The 27,420-nt window shown below is 33.8% G+C and overlaps 1 pseudogene; it reads left to right on the top strand.

Moving 5' to 3' along the window:
- The first annotated feature begins 5,993 nt into the window (after nucleotides 1–5,993).
- LOC102591587 (F-box-like/WD repeat-containing protein TBL1XR1) overlaps nucleotides 5,994–27,420 on the top strand; it is a 58,009-nt pseudogene continuing 36,582 nt past the window's right edge.

Raw genomic sequence — 27,420 nt, forward strand, 5'->3', positions numbered from 1 at the left:
CAATGATTCTCGAGTACCGGCCACGTCCAGGGTGTAGGCTCAGAGCGTGACAATATATATGAGAGGATGTAGTATTAATCCATTTGTTTGTTTAGTTTAAGCCGCCAACAATTCACAACAATGGCCTCTTTAAGCCTTGACTTCCACAATTACATTATTTTCTGATACCTCAATGAATCGGGTAATTTGATTCTCTTCTTCAGACCCTAATCCATCTATCCAAGTTTAATTGATGCTGTGTGTTGACACCCAATTTTGGACCTCCACATTATAGATTAATCATCGAGCTTCTTCAATTTCAAACAATTCGAAATAATTAGTTTTTATAAAGTTCAAAATATTTTTTCAAGTTATTTTAAATAGTTTTGTAACTTTTTGTAATTTTTAAATAATGTATATGTTTTATATAACTTTGTATATAATTATCATAGTTTATGAATATTCGAAACCCGTCTCAAAAAGATTTTATTTTTAACTAAATATTTGGTTAATTAGTTTAGTTATACAATAGTTTATATTTTAAACTAATTAGTCTAGAATTAAGTTAATTATTTTTTGTTAAGATTAAGAAGTTCTTTAATTAATTTATATTAACTCGTCTTTTATTTTTATCTTACCTTAACTCACTTTGGAACCACCTTTGGGCCATTTCCAATCCCATTTTTTCAGCCCAATTCCCAGCGATCCAAACATCAACCAGCAGCCCTTAGCTGCAAGACACAACCCACCATCCCAGCCCATTAACCTCTTGACCCGACCCAACCCCTTTTCCCCTTTAATTTCAATACATACAGCAGCGTACATATCCAAAAACAGTACCAACCGACCCCCACCCCTGCGTCTTCCTTGTCTTCTCCAACAGTCCATCAACGTCCAAAAATCCCACAAAATCGCGGAAATCCAGCAACCTTATCCAAAAGGGAACTTCAATTTCAAATTCAAATTCCTCTTTTCCATTCGATTTCCCCCCAAAAATGATTGTTCTTTTCCCCTATATAAACTCTCGACCAGTCAGTGTTTGGGGGGGGGGGTTGGTTTTTTCTTTGGATCGAAAATTGGATTTTATTTTGACTAATTTGCTATTCTAAAAAAAACAGAGAATTTTCATCAAGAAATAGTTGAAATAGTATTTTAGGTTTAATATTTTCTCAAGGGAAACGTCCTTCCCTTTGTTACTTTCGAGCAGTTCACCGAAACTCATCTCACAGTGTTGGAAGTTCTTCGTAGCTCGTTCTCATCTCAGGACGCTGCCCGGAAAGAGGTGATTTCTTCTCCTTTCCTTCTTGTTATTTACTTGATTTATTTTGTTGTTATTTACTCGATTTATTTTGTTTTAACTTAGAATTATGTGTAAAAGTATATACGTAGTAGTCAGTAATGGAGTTTTGTTAGCTTCTCTTTATGCATATTGCAATGAAGTTTAAATATTCAGCTCATTCCTTCACCTGTTGGTATGATAGCATTTGGTTGGTTAGGCTTTCAACACTTGCCGTGTATATTTTAACCTTAATGTATGGTCATTTGTTCTATTAAATAGTTTTCACACGTTTTTTTATTTTGTTTTTTTTTAAATTTTTGTGCTTGTATTATAGAAAGAAAAAATAATGTTTTTCCTCATTCCTATTAACAAATAAAATAAAAAATAAAAAAATGGAGAGAATATATATATATATATATATGAATGTCTTGGCAGTAGTGTCTATCACTAAGATAATAATAATTTGGTTAGTTCCTCACATGAATTATACTTTCAAGAAGGCATTTTGTTTAACTTAGATTTCAAATTACCATGTGATTTCATATTCTTTCAAGCTTCTTTAACGGGTACATGCATTGGATTGGTATATTTTGTTATTCGGAGTCAAAACTTATGGTGCTTTTCCTCTGCATTAGTGAGCCCTTGATGAACCATGTCGGGGAATCTTAAATAAATTTAGTTGTCTTGGATGGCTCATTTGTGGAAATTTTATCCGTTTTAACTAAGATGGGTTATCTCATGTTTATCCGATTTAGACATTCTGATCTATTACTTTATGACTCTTTGGTTGATTAGAATGTTTATCTTAGCATGTCACTACTCCCTTTGTTCACTAACAGTGGACTAATCCATGTCCTAATCCTTAATCTTATTTGTCGCGAAGAGTTGTTATTTCACAAATACAAGTGCTAATCTTTCATTTTGTTATCTTTGCATGTGATACCAATCCGAGTTCATTCTGGACTCCACTCTTGCATATTCTTAAGTCGTTTGGAGTCATCCTCATAGTTGCGGTGAAAGAGAAGCTGAAACAGTCCCGGAAAGTCCGAAAACAGGCTGTATACCTGTCATATACAGCAGTATACACTGATATACATGGAGAATATTGATATATAGGTCCAAAAATCGAAATACAGGTGCTGGAAGTTGAAGTGGGCTGCATACATTCAGTATACAGCCTAAGATACAGAAAATCGGCTAAAATACAGCCTGTATACATAAATATACACTCATTGTATATGCTGATTTTCAGGGGGCAGAAGTGGGCCAAAGCCCATCTTTTGCATGACAGGTCCAAGCGAAAATGGGCCAGAAGGCCCACCAAATCTGGAAATTTGGGAAAAAAGGCCCACACTCACTTTCTTATTTTATTCCTATTATTATTTGTATTAATTTTAACCCTTTTATTTGATTTGGTTTAAATTAATTAAATTCCCCAAAAGATGAACTATATTCTTTATGTTAGTATATTTTAATATTATTCATTTTTTTTTTATCAACTCTTATACTGTTTATTAAATATATTAAGACCGAACCTTTTACTTATTTTTCAATTAATTAAAAATGGTTTTCTAAAATGATTCATATAATTTCTAATTAATATAGTTAAAATCATAATCACTTGTATTTAAATTCAGATACTTTAATTAAAGTTTCCCTTTCCAAAAAATAAAAAAAATGTTCATTATTTAACTATTTTCTCCAAGTTAGCCAAATATCGTACATTATTATTCTTATGTTAAAATCATTTTTTCTAAAAAACAGTCAAAAATATATTTTAGTCAAGTCGCAGGTCAACCGCATGTTAGTGGACACTTCGAATGCTTAAACCCTTCTCGAAGTGTAAATTGAACCCCGAACCCTTTTTGGTATTTTCAAATAATTTTTTCTGTTTAAATCTTTGAAAATTATAAGTTTTCTTGATTTCTTTAAAAAATTAAGTGGCGACTCTTTTCTAAGTATTTTTCTCAAATTGTTTTATACTTAGAACATTTCAAAAAGTGATTTTTCTAAAGATAGATAAATTACAACACGACACTGTGTTTCTATTCTGAAATCTCCTGAATCCGAGTTTAATTGCCTTGATATGCTTTACTTGAGCTGAGAGGATTCGAGTTTGAAACTAGATCCTCTATCTGCACAAGGTAGGGATTAAGGTTTGCGTATACACCAACCTCCCCACACACCCCTGGGTATGTTGATGTTGTTAGATGATGTTTTTTTGTTTGAATTTATACCACTAGACAGTTCAAGCAAGGGCGCTAGATGATGTTAAATTCTACAAAGTAAACATTTTTCTATAACCATAAATGTTCTTATGAGCCAAGGATCTATCGAAAACAGTCTCTCAACCTCAAAGTTTGATAGTGGCTAAGGACATAAATAATTTTCATCATTTAGTTTATGGGTTCATCTGAGTTAAATAGGTTTGATCCATTCACCAACTAAAAGAATAAATTTTGAATTCAGTGAATTGAATGTGTTTGTGATATATTACCAAATTTAAACTTCTCATTTAGATTTTGTATCAATCTCTACATTTTTAGATAATTTAATACAAGTGGTTGCTTCATTGAATATGATTTGCTAATAGGACACCTTGACTTTGATTGTGATGGACTAGTACAATAGTATCTAATCGGTCTACTGGTTTTGCTAGTATAGTTTTTCAGGATTCACACATTCAACATTTAATTTTGGATACAAGGCTAGGATCAATAAGAGCACAAGAAATTTTTTATGGTGGTTGAGGCACACCATGTCATAGTTGTGTGAGGGATTATTTTAATAGATAAAAAATTATAGATCCCATGCCTTTATAACTTTTTCATTTCTTTTCTCACTCCTCCACTCACCTTTTATTTACCCCTCTATGTAGAGTACTTTGTAATTTATTAAAAATTTAATATATTTCATTACACAATAAAAAAAATAATATCCTAAAATTAGTATTTCATTATATCTTTTGCGCATTATTTCTCCAATTCTTCAATAAACAATAGTAAATCCTAAATGTGTAATTTATTTTCTTTATTGTTTTGATAATTCATAATATTCATTTGTTAAAAATCAAATAGAATAAATATATTAATATTAATTTAGATTTAAAGTCAAATAATTACGTATTTTAAAATAGCTAGATTAAGATTTGTGTTCTTAACCTCATACAAAATCAATTGTATTATTTAAAGGAAAAAATAAATAGTTATTTAAAATTACTTGTAAATCAACAAAATCAAAATATAAGTAATTGATTTTTTTTTTCTCATTTTACTCTCTCTATTAATTTTTTTTTCCTCTCAAAATTCAAGCTATACAATAATTTTTTTATTATATTAACATGATACGAATTGCAACTAATAATATTTTTTGGTGGAATTGCAACTTAGTGAGAAGGTTATATTTTTGAACAAACACTATAAGTTGCAATTCTTATCATGCTAATATAATAATAAAAGAATATTTTGAAAAAATTAATTAAATTTCACATAGCTTGAATTTCAAGAATAAATATATATCATATAATTGAGGAGTTTATGGATGATTTTCGATTTTGGGTTACATGAAAATAGTAACAAAACTTATGTAATTATTTGTCAGATAGTCTTTCTATTATATTTTCTTATTGGAGAATATTTGATACATTTAAGTGTTTACGAAACTAGAAAATTATGAAATTATCGAGAAGAAAAAAAATTAATTTTATACTCCTTTTTTTTCCGTATTAGTTATTTTACTTTTTTACACGCTCTTTCAGAAATTATTAATAAAAATGATAATTTATTAATTTACTCTTTATATTTTTTTACAATTTTACAAATTTTGTTTATACTTTCAAAAAGAATTAATTGTTAGGATAATTAAAATTAAAAAAATTATAGTTTAATTTTGTTAATTGATAAATAATTTTAATAATTATTTTTAGTAATTTAGATAATTTATATAGGATAGAAAAATAATACTAAATGTTAGGAGTATGATGAATTAGGCTAAATTTCATACTTTTAAATTATTTAAAGATAAAGAAAAATAGCAAAATTTGAAATAATGGTAAAAAAACAAGAAGTTGAAAAGTTGAATAATGGGAAAAAGTTAAAAAGTAAGGGAGACACGTCACCTAGTAAAGGACTAAGACAAGGTGACCCTTTATCCCCATATTTGTTTATATTATGTGCTGAAGAATTTCTAGGCTTTTGAACCAAGCTGAGGAGCAAGGAGAGTTACGTGGAATAAGCCTAAGAAGGGGCGGTCCTACGGTAAATCATCTTTTCTTTGCTGATGACTCCTTTTATTTTGTTCAGCTAATACTCAAAGTGCGGTAATTTTTTTTGAAATTCTAAGAACTTATGAACTTTGCTCAGGACAGAAAGTTAATTTTGAAAAATCTGCAATATATTTTAGCAAAAATACTATCGAGGAAGAAAAAGATAATATTATAGTGGAGATAGGACAAATACATAGAGATAATTTGGGACTTTATCTAGGATTACCTGCGGTAGTTGGAAGATCAAAGAAGAAAATGCTTGAGTTTATCAAAGAACGAGTTAAAACTAAGATAAAGGGTTGGAAGAATAGTTTCTTATGCCCTGCAGGCAAAGAAGTCGTGTTGAAGTCAATACTTTCTGCTATTCCTTCATATGCATTATCATGTTTTCAATTTCCAAATAACTTAGGAAAGGAGATTACTACCATTTTTTCTGATTTTTGGTGGGGAAAAAATGAGGGGAAAAGGAAAATGCACTATGAAAAATGGCAGAAACTTTGTGAGGCAAAGTCCAAAGGGGGCATTGGTTTTCGAGATTTGAAACTATTTAACAAGGCCCTATTGGCAAAAGTTGCGTGGAGGATTTTAACCCAAGAGGATTCTTTGCTTCAGAGGATGCTAAAAAGTAAATATTTTCCGAATACTTTTTTCTTAAGTGCAGGATGTCCCTCGGCAAGTTCTTGAATTTGGAAAAGTATTATCTGGGGACGAGATTTGTTGCAACAAGGAATTCGATGGAGAGTAGGAGATGGAGAAAACATTAAGGTTTGGAGTGATCTTTGGATTCCTAATTCGATTGGTTTCAAACCCCTACAAGGATATACACAAATAAATCCACAGTTGAGGGTAAGCGACCTTATAGATCAACACCATCATATATGGAATATTGAAGATCTTCATCACCATTTTTGCCCTAATGATATCAACTCTATTTTGTCTATCCCAATATCTAGCACTGGAAATTGATAAAGCTATCTGGCATTATACAAATTCAGGAAAGTTTGAGGTAAGATCTTGTTATCATCTAGCAAAAAGCCTAGCTAATAGTACTGACCCTAGAGCTGAAAAACCTCAAGCCAGTGGTCAATCTTTCTCAAAATCTTTTTGGACTACCTTATGGTCACTTAAAATAAAAAAAACAAATACAAACATTTCCTTAGAAAATGCTTTCTTAATGTCCTTCTTGTTAGTGCGAATATTTCTAAGAGATTGCATCAAAATTGTGACGTTTGTAGGGTCTATGTCTTAGAAACTGAAACGGTTGATCATATGCTTTTCAGTTGCCCAAAAGCACAACTAGTATGGAAGTTGGCCCCCATTAACTGGCCTAATGTAGAAATTAAAATGTTTGAATTTTGCAATATGGCGGAATGACTTATTTTGTAATACATGTCAATATCCAGAATCCATTGAGCTACTAAGATTGAGTGTCTCTCTTTTATGGAAAATGTGGAAAGCGAGAAATTTATAATGATTTAATGGTGGTACATATGAACCTAATGACGTAGTAAATAAGGCTTTATTTGATTTACATGAATATGACGATGTTGTGAAAAATTCGGCAGTTGTGAATCCTAAACCAAACAAGATTTATGATGTAACTATTACTTTGGCCTGAGATGGGGTTTTTGTTTTCACAGATGCAGGTCTACAAAGGGAAAAGGAAAAAGCAAGCATTGGAATGGCGGCTATAGATAGCTATGGGCATTTGCTTCATGCCTTTGGTACCCCTATTCAATTTGTAGGGAAGGCAATAATTGCTGAAGCACTAGCAATTCTGGAAGCTGTTGAAAGAGCACTACAAAGTGGTTGGTCAAAGGTTCACATACTGTCAGATGCAAAGAATTTCATACAAATGTTGCAAAAGAATTTGATAACATCTTGGGAAATAGAGACCATTTGCGAGGATGTCTGGCGATTGATAAGTCTTTTGAAGAAATCGAGATTATATATATTCCTCGAACATGGAATGTATTAGCTCATAATCTAGCAAAAATTTCTATTTCATGTATAAGTAGGATTTCTTGGGATTTTGCCTTCCCAAGTTGTGTTGTAACGGATGCAATGGTGTCTTATGGACATCTGAAACATATTTTAAAGTAATGCAATAAAGTGTTTTCCTGAAGAAAAAAAAAGGAAGAGAAGGAACTTTGGAAATGGGACCCAAGAATCCATTTGTCAAATTATGAAAGCAGCCTCACACAACTTTTGTATGCCACCTCATACTTATCCCTCAACCACCATAAAAAATTTCAGAGCACAATGTATGAACATCTAGTTCCTCCTGATGCTCTTATTAAATTTGTGCAAAAGGGTATTTGGTATCTTGAACTGGAAACAAATTTGAGCAATGTAAGGCAGACATTTTGATATTCTAATTTTTCTATTTGAAGATTAGATGTTTTTTATAACTTTGAACTAACCAATAATAACTACAGAATGCAGGATGATACCAATATGGATGAAGACGAGCCTTTGGATCTCATTACAAAGAACGTATATGAGCTGCAAAAAATAATAAAATACAAAAAGCAAAAACTTCAGAAAGATAAACCTAGGAGGAAGGATAAGGTGAATGCTGACCGCAAACAAGAACCTGCAAGAGAAAGGGAGACGGAGAAACAACAGAAGGAAAAAGAGCGTGAACAGGACAGAGAAAGGAGTGATGTAATGGTTTTGGAAGGACATACATCTAAGGTTCGCCATTATTTCTCAATAGGTGATCTAATATATAGATTTTGTTTTATGTATTCTATATTAACATTACAATTATCTCTTGTTTCTTAACTCATGCTAGGTTTTTGTCTGTGCTTGGAGTTGAGAAGGGTCATTATATTGCTTGCATCTGGTAAGCATTAGTACCATTTCTTTCCTTTTTGCTCTCGTCTATGAATCAACTGATGTTCATATTCATACTTTTGTTTTTTTTCTCTTAGTTAAAAGGTTGAGAGTAGTTGTCTCTTATAGCTAACCATGTGTAATATCACATTAGGTCCGGAGACTCCAGTGCTAGAATTTGGACTATTGGAGATGGTCCATGTAATTCTACTATTCGAAGGAGGCCTCCAAATGTTTTGGTTTTGAAGCATTTGGAAAGTCAAGCAACTCAGAAAAACAAGGATGTTACATAACTTGACTGCATTGCTTGTGGTTACATTCTTGTTTTTATTTGATCTTGTTTATATGACTTTTTCTTGTACAGAGCGAGGGTACCCTGCTTGTGACAGGTTGTTACGATGGCCAAGCAAGAATCTGGAAACGATCTGGTAAGGAGCATGGAGGAAAAACTTGTTTTGAAGATTGAATGTATAAATTGCCACCACTTTTCATGTCTTTTTTTCTCTTACTGACTTTTCATCCGGGGGAATTGGTTAGTACTCTTAACAAACATAAAGGGTCAATCATCTCTTTGAAGTGGAACAACAAAAGGTGATTATCTCCTTGGCAGTAGTATTGATACAACTGCCGTTGTTTGGAATGTAAAGTCTGGAGAATCGAAGCAGCAATTTGATTTTCATTCAGGTGTTCTGTCTCAATTATTCTTTATATTTTACCTCATATCTGAGTAAAGATTGATTTTGCTTATGTTCTCACTGTTGTTATCCAACCCCACACAGGTCCATTGCTTGATGTTGCTTGGCGAAACTATGATTCTTTCGCGACCAGCTTCGCTGAAAACATGCTATAGGTTTGTAAAGTTGGAGAGAACAAACCAGTCAAAACTTTCTCAGGACATCAGGTGTGGTCCAGTGCAAATTGAATTACTAGTTCAACACTGAAGCTTAGCATGTTATGCTTAATTGGATCATTGATGTGAATAGTCTTAAAGGGTTGCTTACTTTGCCATTGCAGAATGAAATAAATGCTATCAAGTGGGACCCCTCAGGTTCCTTGCTGGCTTCATGCTCTGATGATACCATTTAAGGAAGTCAACAAATTACAGAGAAAGTTGAATTTTAGCTTCAACTTTTCCTGCGTTAGGACTTTGAATGTGTTGTTTCCAAGAAATTATGCTTATTGTTTCTGTGCAGATATGGAGCATGAAACAGGATGTCTGCTTGCATGATTTCAGAGAACATCGCAAAGTATCTATTTTTGCAAGATTCAATTAATTAAATCAGACATCAGCTGCTGACTAATATGTTTTTGTTAGGAGATATATACCATCAAATGGAGCCCAACTGGCGCTGGTACAAGCAATCCGAATAAACAGTTGTTGCTGGCAAGGTATTCTATCTATTGCTACCGGTCATGTTTACAGTATTCTTTCACATCAGTGTCGTAGATTATGATTGGATCATTTTTCATACCTAAGCGATAAAGGTTCTATATTTTGCCAGACACAGTGAGTTTTCACTGTTTATAAGAAGATACTCCCACCATTCCATTTTATATGACACTATTTTTGTTGTCCTTTCAAGCCCCTGCTCTGTTTGCACTTAAGGCTTCTAGTTGAATCAATCTTGTGTACCATATAGCAATTTTAGGGGGTAGTGAAGCATGGTGCCTGCTAGTTAGTAGTTACATTATTCTATATAAATTTTGTTCAAAGTTCCAATTCTTTACGTAGAAGAGTACCAGTTATATGTTAAAGGCGCACTTAAGCTTTGAAGCGGGGCTCAAAAGCCCCAACGAGCTTTCAAGCCCCAAGAGTTGAGTTTCAAAATTTGGAATAATTGTGATCTAGCCCGTAATGGCGTAATCCCCTTGCGAGTAAAAATAATCCAGAGAGATACAGTTTCACTCTAACCGTCGTGTGCGCTGATATAATGTAAAGTTAGTTCTTTGAGCTTATTGGTTATGCTTTATTGTATGTCTGTGTAGTGCTTCATTTGACTCTACCGTGAAGTTATGGGATGTTGAACTAGGGCGTCTTCTTCACAGCTTGAACGGTCACAGGTAATGGATGTTAACTCATTATGTCTAGTACTTGGAACGGACACAGGAGATATTAAGGCATTCTTAATAAAATTACACTTTATAATCGTCAAATGATAGGCTTAGTATTATGGGGTTTGTTCACTCGTACTCAATTGAACTATCGATACCTATATACCTAGTCCTTTTATTTGGGTGGGGATGTGAGGGGAACCTGTTTAGAAACTATGCCTTTTAGAAATGCAGAACAATTGAGGCTCAAACTAAAGTCACATGGTAGATAAACGCTTTTCTGGTTTCACCTAGTGTCTGGTTACCCAGATTGGGACCCTACTAAATCATTACGGCATTGATCTAAACTTAAGGTTGCGGTACTGCTAGTATAGTTGTTCCTCTTACTTAAGTTATGGTACTTCGGGTTGATATTCTAACTAAATGTTTCTCTTAAATACCAGTTGATATTCAAGTTGCATCTATTCTTAGACAGCAAAAGTGAAGACAGAACTTGAGAACTGATCGGGTATAATAGAGAGGTGACGCAATGCTTAACCTGGAAATAATATAAAAAGGAACTATATGAGGAGCTGGAATATACCACACATGGAGAGCAAGAAATTGGAAATTACAACTGCACAGACAGAGTGGCTTACTTGAATGACACTACGAATCCATCAAAGCAACTCCTTCTTATCTCTTAATGGAGATCATCAAAGAATATCAACAAGAGAGGTGATTAGACAAGACATCTGACACCTATAGGTTGTAGCTAGAAGTGGTACAATCGTCTCAAAAAATCACAATCCACCCAATCTGTTTAGATTTGAGCAGGTTAATAACACGTTTATTTATTAACTAGAGTGATATGCAGCCCAAATGGTAAATAATGCCTAGCATGCATACTGCTGAAACTTAATGCCCTTCTCTTTCCCTCAATTAGCTATCCTCCTGTAGTTTAATACATTCAACAGCTATAAGGGATTCAAGATCATCTAAAAACATGTAAAATGTAATAACAAAATCAAGCAATTCTCCCTCAGCATCAAACTAGAAGAGTCCTACAAGGATGGAGGGCAGATAAAGTAACTTTTACCAAGTAAAAACATGAAATGTATATCCAGCAGCAGAAGCCTCACAGGCCTAATTAAGTAAATGCCACATTCTTGCTCTAGTGTCCGCGCACTTGGAGCTAGAAGTTTTATCAGATCAAATTTATATTCAATAATTGGATTCCTGTGAATCAAGACACCAACACTCATAGTTTGCTCTGGATATTGCTAAGAGCTCCTCTATTGTCATTCTCTCGTGTGCCACGGATGTCCATGGATCAGAGCAACCGATAAAGCATTGACCTGGTGAATTTGATACCCTAACCATTGGGTGGTCCTGTGAGCACATCCTCTTGTACAATCGCATCGCAGACACTGCATCTTGGTAAGGATCATGGAAACCAGCTTGGATGTCATATCTGTTTGGGCCAAAAGTTTCGGTCAGCATAGCACACAAGTGTAATAAACACAGTTGAAGCAAATAACTACTAAGCCAGTCACCAATTCAAGCTTACAAGGAAACAACACTGACTGAACATTTTAAAGTACAATGCACAATAAGAATATAATGGATAAACTTGACCGACAAAAATACAAGAGAAGATAAAATTAGAAGTAAAGAAAACATGAGAGTAAGCAAGTAACTTGCCCTAGATAAGTCTTGGTTAGATATTTCAGAGAATGGCTGAAAAAGTTGGTCTTCATCAGGGGCTGGTATGTTGCAGTATCTCTGCATAGAACAAAGGCAAGACATGAATAGAGGAATGCATCTCATGTACAAAAGATCTCCAAGACATACACACAGATAGCGTCTCTATTTACCCAACTTGACAGACAAATACAGAGAATGTGAACAATTGATATGATAATTCTTACTTTCATCTTCATCTCTTAAATACAAGAGAAGTCAACATAAGCTGCAATGGGAACTATTGTACATGCTCGCAGATCAACGAGAAAAAGGGGCGGAAATTGTAGGTGCAACAAAGAGTGCTATTTCACGCCTTACCTAAATGAGTAAATAAAAAAATGTGGCAAAGGCCTTGGAAAAATACAATTCTCCTTGACATAAGTACCTGATTAAGTCCATCCTCAAGAACAAACCTACTTTCACCTAATAAGCATAAATGTTCCACCCACAACAATAGTCAACTATAAGCTACTCTCTTTTTCTTTTTTCTTTTTAATAGCCTGTGCTGCCAGGCCAAATTGTGTGCACCTTGACCATTCATGTTGATGCATGACAGTGAATGGATAGACATAATACAAGCCAAGCCCGTGATCTGGACATAATACATGATTTAAGGTTCTTAGAAAATGATTTTCATTTATTAGAAAGAAAAAGAAAAATAAAATTACCTCTGAAGATGATCAAGATACGACAACTTCAAGCAACGCAGGTTTGTCTCAAGGTTATGGCCCACAAGTACTCTACCAATTGGCTCTCTGCTGTAGAGAATCTGTGGAATTCTCTCCCGGACTTCTTCCCAAGGCATGGCATTTTGTAGATTTTCTTCTGTTATACCAGTAATTTCATACCTGGCACACAATGATGAGGAAGTATGAAAAGGTGCGATACAAAAAGCGTCAGCTTACACTATAATTAAATAGATATGTTCATTTGTCAGCAGATACCTATAATCAGCCACAGGAGTCGGAGGTAGAACATAAGTCTGAAAAATAATCTTCTCATCTTCGTCAACTAGGCATACCCTTGCGCAAAGTTCTTGTGACCAACCACCTCCAACCATTACACAACCTATGGCGACTACTTCCTTACCTCTTATGTTGATCATTTCGTCTGCTGAACGATGCATCTCCACTGTCTCCTGCAACAATTATACATACACATTCCAGCAACTAAACATACATCTGGAGTATCCTAAGTGTAACTGATTCTTGCGAATGCATCGAGGAAAGAAAATTCATCAACTCACAATGGGTTGAGGAGTGGTAAGACGACATGTTTCCTTATGCTCGTTCAGAGAGTCCACGCTGCTACAGATTTTCAGACACAAAATGCAGCCTCGTTCAGCAAAGACGCTTGAGCAACTCACTTTGGCCAACTGACCTAAATAATTAAAGTAAAAAGAAACCTTAGAGATCATTTACACCTAAAGAACATTCATTGTCCAAGCAGAACAACTTACCAGCAATATGTTCCCTTAGTGATTCAAATGATTTGCAATGTTTGTTACACACACCGCATTTAGGGTCATGAACCGAATGATGAGATGTTCGCATATGTTCAATAATATGATCCTTCTCTTTGCACTGCTTGTAACAAGCTGGACATTTGTGCCTGACATTACATAAGCAAATGAAATCAAAATTCTACAAGATTGTGTTTTTACTCCTTCCCTCAATGTAAAATAAAAATAATACTGCAATCCCGGGATATGTTATCTTATCTCAAATTCTCAACCAAACATGGGACAGACTCATCCTAAAATTAATCCCGGGATTAGTTATCCCGGATCCCTCTTTCAGTGGGAATTGAGTTCTTGATTCCTTTTCTAACAATAAAATTTTAAGAAAACCTTCAAAATCCCAACTTTTAACCATCAAAGTCATTTTATAAGTGTGTGAAAAATTAAAGCCCCAAACAAGAAATTGTTTGAAATAAAGTCATATAGAAAAAATAGGATTCATAATTTACCTTGTAGTGGAGAGGGGTTGCAGAGGAATTTCTGAAGGTTCCACTTCCACATTCTGATATCCAATGAATCTGATATTCGAATTATAACAAGAAAAAATTGGTTTCTTAGCCAACACCATATAAACAACAACAACAAATCCACTATAATTCCACAAAATAAGGTTTGAGAGGACAGAACGTACGCAAATAAGGTCTATAGGATATATACGCAGAACTTACCATATTTAATTTTGCTCTTGTTAGTAAAACAATCAATATTACAAAAATTGATCATTCGATCACATTTATTATATACATGCATCACCATTTATATACAAGGTTGCATCTGTTAATAATAATACATCTGATGTTTGACTAATTAACAAAAGACACATATTAATATGATTTCGTATATATACATCTATGATATAAAGTTATTCATCATATATACACGGTAATGCACTAATTACACAATATTGATACGTAATATAACTATTTACACAATATCAAGTTACATAATTATTTACACAATATGGAGTTACATAACTATTTACACAATATTTATACATTGCATATACATGCGATCATCTTTGTAGAAAATAATTTTTGTTACATGTACAACTATGTAAGAAGCCCTAATATTTTTAACTTCAGAATTTCTAAAGTTTAGAATTTCTAATGCTAATAAATTTTTTTGACACAAATAAATTGTTTGAACAAAAATTACGGCTAAATATATATTTAAATTCCCCTGAAGAGTATGACATGTTGCGTGAATATCACACTCCAGAAGCTCCTTCAAAAAAATTCAAGTGATAATACTATAGCCATCAAAATGATTGAGCCAGCATGCTACTTAGTAGGGTTGGGTAACAATTTTTTAGCTCATTTAGATCTAAATTTTATTTGTCTCTTAATAATATTAAGACTTTGTTCAAATGAGCTAAATGATTAAGACATATTTAAATTAAATAAGTGTTAAAATCCTAATGTAAGCAAATGCTCTTAATGGCCTAAAGTATGAGCGCTCAAATTCGGACTTTGATTAAATCTAAGAAATACAGTTATTTAATAGGTATTTTTATATGAATAATTTTCGCTACCACTCTATCCACAGCTATTAAGCACCTTGGTCATCACAATTACCATCATCGCCACCAACTACCAGTCATCCTTACCATCAAAACCACCGTTAGCAACCATATTGTTGTCAATCAATATTATCAGTCGCTACTGCACATATCATCACTATTACTATCACCCTTATGACCAATCCCTACTATCAGTCACCTCCATTATCACAATTAGCACCATCCTCAACTACTAACATCAATCAACTCTACCATCACAGTCACCATCACTAATACCAACTGTCATTACGATCATGTGAGTCACCACACCACTATCTGCACCATCATAAGTTCATAACTATCACCACCACAAGTACTAGCCACTAGCACCAATTATCACAACCACCACAACTGCAAATAATCTACATCATCACTAGCAAACATGCATATTTTTATAATAATTTTATTATATTATATTTATATATTTTTTGAAATATTTAATTACTATTTATCTAAATTGTATATTTATTAGGATTAAAAATAAATAAGGATAGTGCATTAAGGTGTTGAAGACAAATAATTTTAGGGAAACTTACAAAAATTCCATACATTTGAGGGTTAATTACATCTTATCCCGAGAATTTTCCCAATTACAAAACTCACAAATTTTTCATTGCTCTCGGATACATTCCTTGGTTGTCTGATACATTGCAAACGATACATTAATTAATGAGAGAGTTGTATCTGAGAGGGGATATGGATGTATCCTGTAACATCCGGCGATTTGAAATAACTAAGAAGAGGCTTAGAATTTGAAAATTTTCACTTTTGGAAAGAATTTGAAAATCTGGAATTTGGCCAAGTGTGGAAAAAGGTGAGTTTTTGGCCAACTTTGAGCAGTCATAACTTCTAGCTCATGATGAGTTAGGAGTATTTCCAGTTATGGTTGCGAAGTTCGTGGAATGATCTTTACCAATGCTACCGAGTTTGCTTGATTCCAAGTTCGTATGAGCGAGTTATGCCCTTTGAAAGTGGGGCAGTTGACAGGGGATCCGTCCGGAAATTTAAGGGCATTTTGGTCTTTTCACAAATTATTTCTTTTGAGGTTATATTGTTGTATTAGGCTGATCTTTGGATCATTTTGTCCCATTTTGAAAGAGAAAGAGTTAGGGTTCTTGAGAGTGAAGAAGAGAAGAAGAAGAGAAGAAGGAGAAGAAGAAGAGAAGAAAGAGGAGATCAACAAGATTCGTCAAGATCCTCGTGGATATCGTCGGGGGTGATCCCTATCAAGGTATGTGAGTTATTTGTGTGGGTTGATCCTTTCCCCCACACACCAAGCTCATCTTTATGATTTGAGAAAAGATTGAATTTGTTGAAGTTGTTGAAGTTGTTAGTTGTTGTTGTTGAAATTATTGTTGGTTGTGGGACATGATTGGGTTGTGTTTTGAGTTGTAATCCATGGTATGTTGAGGGATATGATGATCCTTAGTGTTTGGGGTTGAAGCCCTTGAAGTAAGGGTGGTTTAGATTTGGTAAAACAAGGGAGAAAAGTCGAGTTTCTGGGCAAGGGGGTTGGCGTGTCGCGCCTGCCAGCGCCCCCCAAAAGGGAGTCTGAAGTTTCCCCCTTGGGGCGGCGCGCCTCTCAGAGCGCCAGCAGGTGCCTTCTGAACTTCAAGGTCTGGCGCTACGCGCCTTGCAGAGCGCCAAGGACGCCATGTTCCCCCATTCCTTCCATGCTTTCTCATGCATGTTCCTAGGCATTATACCTATGGTTCCTAGTTGTTTCCAACACTCTAAGGTACATTTAGACATCCCAAATTCATCCGTAAACATGTGATCATATACCTTAAATCCGTAATTTAATTCAAGGCGAGTTAGGATCAAGTCAAGGTGAAGTTAGAGTCAAGTCAAGCTACGTTAAGAAGTAAGTCCAAGCAAGTCTCTAAAGCTTTCCAAGAGTCTTTATTGATCGTTTTAACTTCATTTTTAAGGCTCAAGTTTCAAGTCGAGTAAAGAGTATAGAGTTCAAGCCAAGTGAAGAGTCTCAAGTTTCAAGTTAAGTCAAGAGCATAAAGTCGGGTCCACTTCTCCAAAGTTATTAGGGAACTATGTACTTCCCAAAGGAGTTTTTAAATGTTTTTACATTTAATTAAGGAAGGAACCATGTTTTCCAAAAGAGCCTTTGGGCTAAGTTTTGAGTAATTATCTCAATTAAAGAAAGATGTATTTAAAGCACTTATGAGCCAAAGTATTTTAGGAGTAGTATTGAGCACCAAATTGGGGACACGAGTTCATATTAACTCAACTCTCCATAAGAACCATGCGCCATCATGGGACTTGACGTATCATTCTTTTTAGATGATCACGTAAGATTAGGCTAGTGGATCCACTAAGCAAAAGTAAGGTCCTATATCACGGCAAGGTATAGGATGGTCCTTGGGCAATGTGAGGTAAAACGTTGTGTCATCACTAGGGCTCATAGTGATGGTTGTCGGTTAAAGAACCTCCCACAAAAGTTATATTACTTTTATATAAGTAAAGTTGAGTTTGTTATTGTTTTATCCTTAACGAGCTAAGTTGTTTACACTGTTTTACAAGTTATTTATACAGTGCATATGTCTTATTGGTATATATTGAGTTTAGTTAAGTTATTCTTGAGTCGTACATGGCCAAGGTAAGTGTTCTCCTGTATTTCCTTTCAAGCTTAAGTCGTGGTTTAGCTTTCCAACTCGTATACTCGTACATTCCATGTACTGATGTCAGTTGACCTGCATCTTATTAAGATGCAGATACAGGTACCCCAGATCAGCATCCTGCACGTCGTTGATCTAGCTGAACACTCCAGAGTCAGTGGTGAGCCTCCTTGCATTCCGGAGGACTCAATTATTTTGTGTACTTAGTTTTGTGCTATTAGGATGTTGCGGGGTCTGTCCCAACATCCATCTCAGTATATTAGAGGCTTCATAGACAGTCAGTCAGTTAGTATTGAGTCTCTCATCTATGTATATATGTAAATATTCTATTTTGAGACTCGAGTTGCCCTTTTTGGCCAGATTTTATCAGTTGAGTAGTTTTATGACCTTTCTTTGTATTGAGTTATTCTGTTGAGTTATGTTTTCGCTGAGTTAAGAAACCCAAGCCAAGGGTTTGCTTGGGGCCAACAATGGTCTCCGGGTGCCGGTCCCGCCCAGGGTGTAGGCTCGGGGCGTGACATATCCGAGAGGGGATAAGGATGCATTCGAGAGGAGAGGGATGTATCCGAGAGGGGAGGGATATCTGTGAGAGGGGATAGGGATATTTCCGAGAGGAATTTTTGTAATTTTTTTAAATGGTAGAAAATTTCAGAGATTATGATATCTTAAGTTATGGTTTTATGTAATATTTCCATAGTTTGATCATTTGGTTCAGATCAAAAGACAACATCTAATCATTCAAATGTGCAATCAAATTTCCTAATCTTAATGCAAATAAATGGTGTATAAGCCATCTTTTCCAATTTCATCTAGTGAAATTCTCTCTCAATTTTTTCCCTTTTTCATATCGATTTTTTCTCAAACCCTACAAAATATTCTTTGATTTGTTTCATCATCTTCATTCAAAATTCACTTTATCGTTAATACAAAAAAAATAAGAAAAAAATATAATATTTGTAATTGTCGTACCTGAAATTTTTACTGAAAACCGGACGTTTGACGTTATTGTCTCCTCCCCCCTTCTTTTTCCTTTTCGTAGAATTGCTCAAATAGAGAGCAACACCTTTCAAACTCTTCAAATATAAAAAAAATAATCAGCAACTTTCTATTTAGGCGTGCAAAACACTTAATTTTCAGTCTGCTAAGATTTTTTCAATGCAGCATCTTACAAATATAAAAGGTATTAGGCAGCACATATAATATAAGTGTAAAGTTTAAAATATTTGTATTAAATTTAGTAAATAAATCATGTACTATTTTTGTAATTGATAAATAGTAAATGCCAATCAACCCTGGACCAACGTAATACCCCAAACTTGTCTTAAAAAGTATAAGAAATCATTACAAATACAATTCAATTTTTTAATTATGAAATCAATCCCAAATAAAATTATTTTAGTCGCACTTCTGTATTACCAAGAAAATCAATACAAATAACTCTTTTGAGTTAAAATATTTAATTTGTTGGGATAAGGCATAAGTATCCTTTGAACTATACCCAAAATCTCAGCGACACATCTAAACTTAATTAGGGTCCTATTACCCCCTTAAATTATTTTGAAATGAAATAAACACACCATAAATATTGATGTGGCATAGAGAATGTGCACACTCTCTATAAAGGCAAGTGAGAAGCGAAAAAAATAAGAAAACTTCCATTAGTATTGAACATATGTCCATTTTTAATTCGTCATTTTTGTCACGATCCGAGTCTATACTCCAATCGAAACATGGTATCTAGGACCATGAATGATCCCGGGCTAATCCTTGACTTAACATATCTGACATATTTTATGAACTATTGTGGAAACTGAAACATATGCTTAATAAAAAGTTCAACAAACTCCATGAGATTATATTACTAATGTCTGAATAAAGCCTCTACTACTTTAGAATGAAAATAAAAGTTTGCCGGGACATGGCCTCCAGCTACCTGAAAACAAAGACAACCTAAGGAAAAGAGTTGGTAGTCTAAAACAATGGAGTCCCTAAATGAGGATCACTCACCAAAAGTTAACTGGAAGTGTAGCAATCTCACTAGCCACGAATTTGAGTGCGAATATCGAAATCTACATCATGAAAGAATGCAACACAGAAAAATGTATGCATCAGTACGTGAAATGTACTAAGTAAGTAAGGGAGGACACTAGCATAATCATTTAAAGAATTCTGAACAAGAAAGTGAAATAATATCTCCAAGATCATATGTATAGTAAAAGTGTTATTGAGAAAACAGTTGGAGTCCATGGCCAAGTATCATAATAATCTCTTTTCAAAAGTACATATATATATAGTTGACTCTTTTATAGTAGTCTTGCATAATCATATGCATAAAGTAGCATACTTAAAATGAACCATATAGAGCTAAAAACATATCATGAAATTTACATAATTGGTGAGTTTCTTATAATTGGCATACACCATCTGAGCTCATAATATCCAACATCTAACTTAGTTGGGAGAGCTAACCCTATACCTTACTAGAGTATAAGACCATATCATATCTACGTGGATCTACTAATCTAAGGCTCTCAGGTCCAGGAGGTCAACCGAAAAAGCGGTGAAACATAATCCTACTTTGGAACGTAGTTATGGAACTTGAATTTTCTCAACTCGCATCATCTCGGTACTAATTCCTCCCAAAAAAATATGTATTCATATAATGCTCTTATCATCTTGAATCATATATGAGGCTCAGCTTAAAAGTCGTATCTTAAAATAACTTGTATTTAGGTGTTGATTCATATCATGCTTGTTTTCATGCTTAAAATTAATAAGGGTTTGAATGTATCATGCTAAATTAGTACCATAAGGTTTCAAAATCAATGTGAACAGTGAAAAACATAGCTTATTGAAGTAAGATCACAATTTCATAAAAGCTCTAGCTTTACTTCTAATAATTTTGTGAAATTATTGAGAATCAAAATACTTTAGGCATGAGAGTGAAAGGAATACTCTCATTGAACCCTTACATGCCTGAAAGAACAAGGTTTTTGAAGAAGAACTTGTTTGGAAACCTTGAAATCCTAGCTTTGATGTTTCTTGAAGTTCTTGAGCGTAGACTTTTTTTTGAATGAGAGCTTTGAAATAATTAGAACTGGTTGACTTTGGCTTTTGGGAGAAACTAATCATCGTGGGTTGGCATTTTAGGATGAGGAAAAGACATAAACATCCCTCCTAAAACGTGAAAAGAAGAGAAAACTAAAAGAATTTCGAAGTAACGTGTGCGATCGCACAGTTGAAACTTAGTTCACGCGGCACTTCGCGCAACCTTAACAATACCACTGATCTTGCCGCGCGGTGAACGTCCACTTCGCGCACCGATTTGCGCAGACTATATAAAGCCTAGAAAAATCGACATAACTTTTAGCACATATACTTGAATGGATGAACGGTCAAAACGGTTGAAAGAAGACTTCAAGGCCTTTCATTTGGTTGATATTAAGTCATAACACTCTTCATATGTAGGAGGTATGATTGAATAAAGTTGATATTTGAATGAACTTACACGAAAAAAGTTAATCGTTAGGGAACCTCTCAACTTGACTTTGTGCTAAAGGTTCATTATGACCTTAACTCACATCCAAAGCACTTCTAATACTTAGGAATGAACCTTAACATATATGAACAAGTAGTATATCACCCGACCCAAGTCGATACACTTACGACAACCGATTCAGATTCTAAGAATAGAGTTGTGAGGTGTTACAATTTTACAATTAGTTAGTACACATAATTATTGACCTTAAATCTTATATATATTTAATTATTTTTATTTCTTTATTTGTAAAATATTTATTTCCCTCCTCACTTTAAACTATTTTTTATCTTTCATTATTTTTTTATCTTTTCATTTTAATTATTTTTAAAAAAATTATGTTTATTATTTAAAAAGTAATAATAATTTTTAAACAAAGTGTCCTTTGATTTTAACGTTTTATCTTTTTTTTAATGTGTTTTTCTTCACCTTTTTTGATAATCACCGAATTAAGTTATTTTAAATACAAGACATTTGAAATCAAATCAAAAGGAAAGACAAAGAAAATACAAGGAATAAATAAAATCCATAGAACAAATAGAGAAAATATAATGAACGAAGGAAAAAGAAAATGAAAAAAATATTAAATACAAGGAATTCTTTGAATTTTTCTTTATGTGAATTAACTTAAAATTTATTAATAAAAAGTTTAATTTTTTAAAACAAAACAGTTTTACACGTAGCGGCGCATGTGTATCACCGCACTACTTGAAATTGGATATTGACTACATGACAACACAAAAGGTGCACAAAAATACAGAAAAAAATAAAATATTTCGAGAGGGCAGGAAGTGAGGGTATATAGGACCTTAGTTAATTTAAGGTGTGTCACACGAATCTTGGTTATAGTTTAGGGTGGCACTTGTGTCTTATCACAACTTTATTATGTAAATTAAGAAAATTAAAGGAACATGGAACAAGTACCCCTTGAACTATACCCAAAATTTACAACTACACACCTAAATTTAACAAAGATCCTATTATCCCCTTAAACTCATTTTTTTTGCTCCTTTTGTGTTGATGTGACATAGAGAGTATATTCACTCTCTTGGAAGCAAGTGAGAGCAAAAAAAATATGAAAAAATCTGATCAATATTGGACACATGTCCTTTTTTAATTGGACATTGTAGAATAAGTTATATATATATATATATATATATATATATATATATAATTATTTTCATTTTTTTGGTATAAAATATGTATCCCCTCTCCACTTTAATTTTTTTATTTTTTCTTTCATTGATTTATTATCTTTTCAATTTTAATTATTTCTAAAAAAGTGTTTTTTTTTAATGATTTTCTTTTTAAAATAATAATAATTTATAAAATTAAAATGTCCTTTAATTTAAACATTTTTTTTTATGTTTTATTTGATTTCCTTCACTTATTTTAATAGATGTCCGAAATTAATTTATTTGAAATACAAAATATTTGGATCTAAATTTAAAACCAAATTAGAAGTAATTAAAGACAAACAAAATAAATAGAAAAAAATAATGAATGAAAGTAAAAAAAAAAAGTACAAGACAAAAAGAAATTTAAAAAATTACACGTATTAACTTAGTTTAATTTATACACATGGTGGCACATGTATATCACTACTGATACTTGAATTGGATCTTGGCTCCACGTTAGCATAAAGAGGGCACAAAACTATAGATTAAATGAGTTCAAGGGGTAATAGAATAACAATTAATCTTAGGTGTGTCCCTCAAATTTTAGGTATAGTTATAGGAGGTGTACTTGTGTTTTATCCCAAAATTAAATAATAAAAACAATAAAATTATCTAGTGAAATAATGTGGAGTTCTATCAATAATTAAAAAGGCCTAGGATAATGATTTCCCTAATTATGAAAGAAATTCTCAACGTATTAATTATAATAACATTGAACTTATTATAAAGAAAGCTCAGAATAATATAATATAATAATAAGAAGAAGACAAGAAGTATAAGATGGAAGAGAGAACTTTTCTTATTCAAGTGTATCTTCCAAATGGTGAGTGATATCTCTATTTATAGTGTTGATATCACTCCCAAAAGTCATCTAACTAGTAGATACATAGTTATCCAACAAGTTCTTATCACCTTGGAAGCACATATACATGAATCCAATTTGTTTGGATAAATCTAATGGATAATCCACATATATAATACAATGGATTTATAACACTCCCCCTTGGATGTCCATAGATAATGTGCCTTGTTAAAACCTTACTATGTAAAACCAGTGGGAAAAAGTCTAGTGAAGGAAAAAGAGTACACACATCTCATAATACGCTTTGAATGTTGCCTCGTTAAAAACCTTACCAGGAAAACTCAACTTGGGACAAAACCATAGTTAAGGAAAAGAGTACAACGCGCATTTAACTCCCCCTGATGAAAGCTTCACTTGATATCTCAGAGACAACACATTTCAATCTTGTATCTCAACTTCTCAAACGTTGGTGTTGGCAATGTCTTAGTGAATAAATTAGCAAGACTATCACTTGAACGGATTTGATGAACTTCTATCTCACCATTTTGTTGAAGATCATGTGTGAAAAAAAAAACTTTGGTGAAATATGCTTTGTTCGGTCTCCTTTGATGTATCATCCTTCTCTTGAGGTCGAAATGGATCTGTTTTGATGTCAAGCGATCTTACCACCATTGGGGTACTTAATGGATGTGATTTATCCATGTAAAAACGCTTTAATATCTTTTTGTGTATGTTGATTGATGGACAAGTATTCCATTTGGCAAATTCTCAATCTGTTGGCCAAGACAAAATTGTCTTGCCAAGATCTTTCATTTCAAATTCCCTTTTCAGACACTCCACAGCTTCTAACAACTCTTTACGAGTCCCAATGATGTTCAAATCATCAGCATACACAACAATTATAACAAATTCACATTTCGACCGTTTAATGAAAATGCAGGGACAAATTGGATCATTTTTGTACCCTTTCTTTAGCAAATATTCACTCAGACGATTGTACCACATCCTCCCTGATTGTTTCAATCCATATAAAGATTTCTGAAGCTTTATTGATTAAGTCTCTCTTGAATCTTTGTATGCCTGGCACTTTGAATGCTTTAGGAATTTTCATAAAAATGTCGTGGTCCAATGAGCCATATAGATAGGATGTGACAACGTCCATTAGACACATTTCAAGCTTTTCATGAACTGCCAGATTTATGAGATATCTGAAGGTGATTGCATCTACATGTAATCAATGACAAGTCTTCGAGAAAAATCTTGAGCAACAAGTCGGGATTTATATCTCACGACTTCACCTTTTTCATTTTTTTTCGCACAAAAACCCATTGGTACCCCCACTAGCTTGATACCTTCAGGTGTTAGGATTATTGGTCCGAAAACTTCATGTTTTTCTAGTGAAGTCAATTCTGCTTGAATTGTGTCCTTCTATTTTGGCCAATCATTTCTCTGTCTACATTCGTCAACAGATTTTGGCTCAAAATCTTCATCTTGTTGCATTATTTCAACAGCAACATTATAGACAGATATGTTGTCAATCACAACATTATTTCGGCTCCACCTCTTTCTTGTCGAGACATAATTCATTGAAATTTCTTCATCCTCATTATTTTCAGAAATTTGAACCTCCTCGGAGGTTTCATCATGTGTTATGACCGGGTCTCTTCTTAAGAAATTTCTTTCACCTCATGATCATCTTGATCATTCATTACTTTTCTCTTTCGAGGATTTTTATCCTTGGAACCAATTGATCTACCATGCTTCAAATGTGGTCTAGACTCATTTGTCTTAACAATTTGTCCCGTCGGGACATCAACTCGATCGAACTGGAGCATTAGCAGCTGGAATATGCGATCTAGTAATCCTTGGAAGATTAGTAAACGCATATGGCAGTTGATTCACAATATTCTGTAAATAAATTATTTTTTAAACTTCTTGCTCACATTGATTTGTTCGAGGATCTAGATGAGATAATGATGATAAATTCCAATCTAACTCTTTTCCCAACTGCTTATGTTTTCCCCCTAATGTTGGGTATACTGATTCATCAAAATGACAATCAACAAATCTTGCTTTAAATAAATTTGCAGTCATAGGCTCCAAATATTTTATGATTGAAGGAGATTCATACCCAGCATATATCCCCAACCTTCTTTGGGGGGCCATCTTTGTGCGTTCTGGTGGAGCAATTAGAACATATACCGCACATCCAAGAATTTTAAGATGAGAAATATTTATCTCTTGACCAAAAGTCAATTGTAATGGGGAGAATTCATGATAATTGGTCGGCCTTATGCGCACAAGTGCTGCTGCATGCAAAATAGCATGCCCCCACATAGACACCAACAACTTTGTTCTCATTAGCAATGGCCTAGCTATCAATTGCAGACGTTTAATCAATGATTCTGCTAGACCGTTCTGAGTATGAACATGAGCAACTGGATGTTCAACTATTATTCCAGTAGACATACAATAATCATTAAATGCCTGAGATGTAAACTCACCAGCATTATCTAGACGGATTGTCTTTATTGTATAGTCTAGGAATTGTGCTTTTAATCTTATTATCTGAGCCAACAATAGCACAAAATTCATGTTGCGAGTTGATAATAAGCACACATGTGACCATCTTGTTGAAGCATCTATCAAGACCATATAATATTTAAAGGGTCCACATGCAGGTTGAATTGGTCCACATATATCACCCTGTATACGTTCCAGAAATGCAGGAGATTTAATTCCAACCTTGACTGTTGATGGTTTAATGATCAACTTTCCTTGAGAACAAGCAGCACAAGAGAATTCCTTTGACTGGAGGATATTTGGGCTCTTTAAGGTGTGCCCATGTGAATTCTCAATTATTTTGAGCATTATATTAAAACTGGGATGACCCAACCGGTCATGCCAAATGATAAAATCATTAAAATTAGCAAACCTTTTGTTTACTACGGCATGTGATTCAACTGTACTTATACTTGTACAGTACAACCCAGAAGAAAGTACAGGTAATTTTTCATGCACAATTTTCTTCTCTGTATTAATTATAGTAATATAAAGGTACTCAACCTTTTCTTTATTAGTAGTCTCAACATGATAGCCATTTTGACGAATAACTTTGAAACTTAACAAGTTTCTTTGAGACTTACTACAATATAATGCATTGTCAATGGTCAATATTGTCCCTCCAGGTAGTAATAAGGTCGCTCTTCCAGAGCCCTCAATTAATTTTGTACTACCTGATATTGTGTTAACATATTCCATTTTCATAACCAAATTAGAAAAGTATTTCTTTTCTCTTAATATAGTATGTGTTGTAGCACTATCAAGAAGGCACATATCTCCATTACTCATGTTGGATCCAGTTGACAACTGGGGATTTCTATTAATTTTCATTAAAATAAAAATACATCAAAAGAAGTACGAAACAAAACTAACAACGAAAATTTAAATACTTCAACCTAAAGAACATGATAATTAAAAACACATAAGTAAAATAGCAACAAACTGCATTCCCCAGCTAAAAGATCAAACATCAGTTTCGATCTCCAAAGAAGTAATCAACTTCCATATGAGTAATATCACCAAGGCCATCAAAAACATCACCAGTTCAAGACAAATTTGCTTCAACATCCTTATCATATATTTCTGAGATGTTCTCGGCTTATCATCATCTTTAAGAGTCAAATGTGACTCAACTCGATCATTGGAAGAGGATGCACCACCTTTATTTCCTTTTCTTTTAAAGGAATTTTGGTAGAGCCTAACAAAATGCTCAGGTGTGCGACATTCATTCTTCCAATGGCCTTTCATGCCACAACGATGACAATTACTTTTTGAGGGGTTATTTTGAGAACTCATGTTGTTCTCCCTGTTATTATGGCCACCACCTCGTCGATTTTTGTATTGCCTCTTATCTTTGCCACGTCTCTGCGCATTATTATAACCCCGATGATCATCTCTTTTTACTTCAGATTGATCATGTGCTTCTACCACATTTGCTTCCGGTAACGGAGCAGCTCCCGTGGGATGAGCTTCATGATTTTTCATTAAAAGGG

The sequence above is a fragment of the Solanum tuberosum genome, unplaced genomic scaffold, assembly GCF_000226075.1.
Source record: "Solanum tuberosum cultivar DM 1-3 516 R44 unplaced genomic scaffold, SolTub_3.0 scf00207, whole genome shotgun sequence".
Classification (NCBI taxonomy): Eukaryota; Viridiplantae; Streptophyta; class Magnoliopsida; order Solanales; family Solanaceae; genus Solanum; species Solanum tuberosum.